Here is a 6,309-nt window from a genome sequence, read left to right as displayed (position 1 = left end):
CTCTCTCTCTCTCTGGCTCTCTCTCTCTCACTCTCTGGCTCTCTCTCTCTCTGGCTCACTCTCTCTGGCTCACGCTTTCTCTCTGGCTCTGTGGCGCTCTCTCTCTGGCTCTCGCTCTCTCTCTCTGGCTCTGGGTCTCTCTCTCTGGCTCTCATATTTCATTTGATTTAAAAATGTCTGAGATTTTTTACTTAATCTAAGTTATATTGCATGGTGCTAATATGAATATTATACATGACTGTTTTTTCTTTTCTTTCTCTTTCTCCCTTTCTTTCTTTCTCTTTCTTTCCTTCTCTCTCTTTTTCTTTCTCTTTCTACATGAATATTATACTTGACTGTGTTTACATTCACTTGTAGATTTTTATTTTTAGTTAATTAGTCCTAAACTTTTGATTAATAGATTTTTATTATTAGTCATAGAAAAACTATAGTGTTATATGTATACTCGGAAAATTTTACTTGTTTTAGTTTTAAGTAACAATAACTGCTTATAACGTCAGACTGATCTCAGCATGACATGAATCACAGGCTGCTTGATCACAAAATCTATTGTGTTCACATATTGCATATATAGATTTTTAAATTTTTACTTTTATATTCTGTTATAGATATAGTCTATATATTTCGAGCTATTACATATATTTTGTTGTATTACTCATTCTTAATTAAATAAATATAATATTTTAATTCTCTTTTTGTACCCTATTTATTTGTAATTTACACATACATATATAGGATGTCCATTTCTATCTCAGATATGTCTTCTTTCTTTCTCTCCCTTTCTATTTCAGATATGAATTACAAAATTATTATACCCTAATTTACCCTAAACGCTTTAATGTAGGTAATTAAAAGATCATAAAAAAGTTTTTAGAAATGTTAATTATTTACGTTCTAAGGTTGTATATAAAAGTTCTCAAAAAACCTTTTCTAAACGTAATTATAAACGTGCTGAAAACAATGAAATGTCGTTTTTAGGATGTTTTAAAAACATGAAAATGTTTGCTGGGTGCCTCCCCTGATACCGCCTGCCTCCCCTGACACCACCTGCCTCCCCTGACACCGCCTGCCTCCCCTGACACCGCCTGCCTCCCCTGACACCGCCTGCCTCCCCTGACCCCACCTGCCTCCCATGACCCCACCTGCCTCCCCTGACCCCACCTGCCTCCCCTGACACCACCTGCCTCCCCTGACACCACCTGCCTCCCCTGACCCCACCTGCCTCCCCTGACCCAACCTGCCTCCCCTGACACCACCTGCCTCCCCTGACACCGCCTGCCTCCCCTGACACCACCTGCCTCCCCTGACCCCACCTGCCTCCCCTGATGCCACCTGCCTCCCCTGATACCACCTGCCTCCCCTGACACCGCCTGCCTCCTCTGACACCACCTGCCTCCCCTGATCCCACCTGCCTCCCCTGATACCACCTGCCTCCCCTGATACCACCTGCCTCCCCTGACACCACCTGCCTCCCCTGACACCACCTGCCTCCCCTGACCCCACCTGCCTCCCTTGATACCACCTGCCTCCCCTGATACCACCTGCCTCCCCTGACACCACCTGCCTCCCCTGACACCGCCTGCCTCCCCTGACACCACCTGCCTCCCCTGACACCGCCTGCCTCCCCTGACACCGCCTGCCTCCCCTGACACCGCCTGCCTCCCCTGACCCCACCTGCCTCCCATGACCCCACCTGCCTCCCATGACCCCACCTGCGTCCCCTGACACCACCTGCCTCCCCCGACACCACCTGCCTCCCCTGACCCCACCTGCCTCCCCTGACCCCACCTGCCTCCCCTGACACCACCTGCCTCCCCTGACACCGCCTGCCTCCCCTGACACCACCTGCCTCCCCTGACCCCACCTGCCTCCCCTGATACCACCTGCCTCCCCTGATACCACCTGCCTCCCCTGACACCGCCTGCCTCCTCTGACACCACCTGCCTCCCCTGATACCACCTGCCTCCCCTGATACCACCTGCCTCCCCTGACACCGCCTGCCTCCCCTGACACCGCCTGCCTCCCCTGACACCACCTGCCTCCCCTGACCCCACCTGCCTCCCCTGATACCACCTGCCTCCCCTGATACCACCTGCCTCCCCTGACACCGCCTGCCTCCTCTGACACCACCTGCCTCCCCTGATACCACCTGCCTCCCCTGATACCACCTGCCTCCCCTGACACCGCCTGCCTCCCCTGACACCGCCTGCCTCCCCTGACACCGCCTGCCTCCCCTGACACCACCTGCCTTCCCTGACACCGCCTGCCTCCCCTGACACCGCCTGCCTCCCCTGACCCCACCTGCCTCCCCTGACCCCACCTGCCTCCCCTGACACCACCTGCCTCCCCTGACCCCACCTGCCTCTCCTGATACCACCTGCCTCCCCTGATACCACCTGCCTCCCCTGACACCACCTGCTTCCCCTGACACCGCCTGCCTCCCCTGACACCGCCTGCCTCCCCTGACACCGCCTGCCTCCCCTGACACCGCCTGCCTCCCCTGACCCCACCTGCCTCCCCTGACCCCACCTGCCTCCCCTGACCCCACCTGCCTCCCCTGACCCCACCTGCCTCCCCTGACACCGCCTGCCTCCCCTGACCCCACCTGCCTCCCCTGACCCCACCTGCCTCCCCTGACCCCACCTGCCTCCCCTGACCCCACCTGCCTCCCCTGACCCCACCTGCCTCCCCTGACACCGCCTGCCTCCCCTGACCCCACCTGCCTCCCCTGACCCCACCTGCCTCCCCTGATCCCACCTGCCTCCCCTGACCCCACCTGCCTCCCCTGACCCCACCTGCCTCCCCTGACCCTACCTGCCTCCCCTGACACCGCCTGCCTCCCCTGACCCCGTCTGTCTCCCCTGACCCCGCCTGCCTCCAAAGAAGAGTCTTCCCTATGAATAAGCATAGGGAAGACTCTTATCTATGAATAAGACTTGCTTATTCATAGGGAAGACTCTTCTTTAAAGTTTAGTGTTTACAGAAAACCTACGAATAATTTATCTTATGTTCATTATTTTTCAGGGCATAGATACAATGTGAAAAAGTCAATTTTTTCTTCAATGTATCTAAGAGCTCTTCGAGTTGTGAGTCCAGAATTCTTAGACGAAGAGTTTAAGAATATTGATTCGATTGGTCTTAAGCTTTGTTACCCACTGAATTTTTTGGAAATTTGCCGTAACAAAGCACGTCGTACATATTATAATAATATATGCAGTGAAAGGATTCGCCCAAAGAATGTGTTATGTTTACCATATTTCTCCGGGTTTGAGAATATTGTCAAGGCCTTGAAACTTTTTAATATAGATCGATGTAATGTTTAGCTACGAAAACACTGTTGGTAAGCTATTAGTTAGGAACAGCCCTTGTAGTGATAATTGTGTCATTTATAAAATACCTTGTAAGGAATGTAATAAGTTCTATGTTGGGCAAACATCTAAAGATTTAAAATGTAGAATATCGCAACATAAATACTCTGTAAAACATGGCCAATTGTCTAATGCTTTGTTTGTTCATTTGTCAGAAAATACTCACCAAATTGATTGGGAGAGTGCTTCTTCAATAACAAATTGTAAAAGCACCTATAACAGAAACATAATTGAATCTGCTTTGATACAGATCACTAAAGAAAGTAATTTGAATATTAGCAGTGGTCTATATAACTTAGATCCATTTTTATAGATCAGTTAAAGGGCGATTTAAGTAAGATCATTGGAACGCATTTGTCTCACTAATTCATTGTATATATTTGCCATTTTATGCTATAATTATCTATGTATTGTGCCTGTGTATGTTTGCTGTATCAGATGGGCCATTGGGCTACATCGGATGGGCCAATTGGCTGCATCTGATGGGCCAATGGGCCGTCTGCGTTGTCCACGTATTGTACCTCACCTCACTTCACCACTCTCGCCTGCCTATTTATACCCATCACTCGATCTGTAAAATCACTCTTTCTGAAGATGTATTAATATACGAAAGTACTTAAGGAAATTCCTGTTTCATTTTTCCTCCGTGGTCTGACATTGTCACATTTTATATATATATATATATATATATATATATATATATATATATATATATATATATATATATATATATATATATATATATATATATATATTATATATATATATATATATATATATATATATATATATATATATATATATATATATATATATATATATATGACGGTAACGCGTTGGTGTTCGGCTGTTTAAGGCTAGGGGTATGGCCTCGTCACATAGTTATAAAAAAAAATAGAAAAACTGGAACTTCGTCTGTGGTAAGGTAAGGAGAAGACACACAAAACACAAGTAAACTTTAACAATGAAATTTTAATTACGTTAAAGAAATAAAACATGAAAAAATGGACAAACAAATTCGTATAATAAAATCAATCAATCAAAATAATAAGAATAATTAAATGACACAATGAAAAGTTACGTTAAGACAAAATAACAAGAAGTGCAATACAAAAATAAAGGTAAGGTGCTGGAATATTGGCTTTAAGCTACCACCTCTCTCAGTATACGCTAACGTCTAGCCGGGAGGAGTGGTAACTGCGGAAGCACAGAATATTCTGAGGTCTGAGGTCGTGGCGACCCCAGACATCAAGTAGTATGGGGGGGGCGAGTGCAGTTGCAGCCAGACCGGCGACCAATCAGCGGAGCCGGTAGTAAGACAGGTAGTTTGGCAGTTTGAGTCTGAGCAGGTGTCTCTGGCTGCATACGTTTTGCGCTCTGGCAAACCTTGCTGGTGTTGTTGTCGTTGTTGGACATTTCTTCCATAGTGGTTTTATATAGTTTTAACGACGTAATTGTGGAGGGAAGAGCAGGCTCAATCTCTTGAAGGAGATTATCGTCACAACTCTCCCCCGAAGCCTGCGGTTCTGGAAGAAGTACGTCGTTATGTGGTGGAGTAATGGATGGAGTTGCTTCTACTTCATAAACTCTGGAGAGATCATGGGCTAAGATGTTGTCAGACTCTTGGTATAGCGTGTCTCCAGGAGAACCCATGGCGACCCCATCTACTTGCTTATACATGTGCCCATCCGGGCTCAAGAAGGGTGCCTCTTTAGTACAAGCTTGGAGTAGTTTCCTCAGAATATTTTCTGGTATGTCAAGAGGAGTACAGGCTGGATCACGATACACTCTGTCGGCTATCATCCCGATTGTCTCGTCCACAGGTACGTTGGTAAACAGCGATTCTACCTCCAACGAGGCTCTTATCCCTGTGGCCCGTGTGCCCCACAGTAAGTCAACAAATTCCTTTGGAGACTTCAGGCTGAAGGCGCAAGGAACATAAGGAGTCAGCAGGCCGTTGAGTCGCTTCGCCAGTCTGTACGTGGGTGTGGGTATCTGGCTAATGATTGGCCGAAGTGGGTTTCCTGGCTTGTGTGTCTTGACATTGTTTACCAACGTACCTGTGGACGAGACAATCGGGATGATAGCCGACAGAGTGTATCGTGATCCAGCCTGTACTCCTCTTGACATACCAGAAAATATTCTGAGGAAACTACTCCAAGCTTGTACTAAAGAGGCACCCTTCTTGAGCCCGGATGGGCACATGTATAAGCAAGTAGATGGGGTCGCCATGGGTTCTCCCCTAGGTGTCCTGTTTGCAAACTTCTACATGGGTACCATCGAGCAAAAAGTCTTAGTCGACATGAACTTGAAACCGGCCATATACTGCAGGTATGTTGATGACATTTTTACACAGGTACCTGATGTCAGACAGGAGCTGAAGAAGGCATTTGAGCAGAGTTCCGTGTTGCGTTTCACTTACGAGATGGAAAAGGATGGGAAGCTGCCCTTTCTAGATGTAACAGTCATGGAAAAGAGCGGAGGTTTCCACACTACAGGCTACACTAAGGAAACGAACATAGGAATATGCCTAAATGCCAACAGCGACTGCCCAGACAGGTACAAGAGGAGTGTTGTTAACGCATATGTCGACCGTGCTCTCAGCCACAGCTCTGAATGGAGGCAAGTCGATGAAGAACTCTGTAGGGTAAGGCAGGTCCTAGTCAACAACGGCTTCTCCAATGGTTTCGTCGAAGACATCATAAGAAGGAAAGTGAAACGCCATGCAACCTCTGAAGAGACAACTAACTCAACACCTATACCCCCTATTAGACTATTTTACAGGAACTTCTTTTCCAATATATATTTATATATAGGTAAAAAAGAATATGAAACTATTGTTGGTCAACTCTGCGCATGTAGTGCATCCACTATGGGAGAGCTATTTCCTTCAAAAAGTATAATCGTGTGGCTTTATGTTTAAAGAAACAATTTCAAGTAC

Source organism: Procambarus clarkii, unplaced genomic scaffold, assembly GCF_040958095.1.
Source record: "Procambarus clarkii isolate CNS0578487 unplaced genomic scaffold, FALCON_Pclarkii_2.0 HiC_scaffold_499, whole genome shotgun sequence".
Lineage (NCBI taxonomy): Eukaryota > Metazoa > Arthropoda > Malacostraca > Decapoda > Cambaridae > Procambarus > Procambarus clarkii.
The sequence above is the reverse complement of the archived record's forward strand: the minus strand, read 5'-3'. Positions refer to the sequence as shown.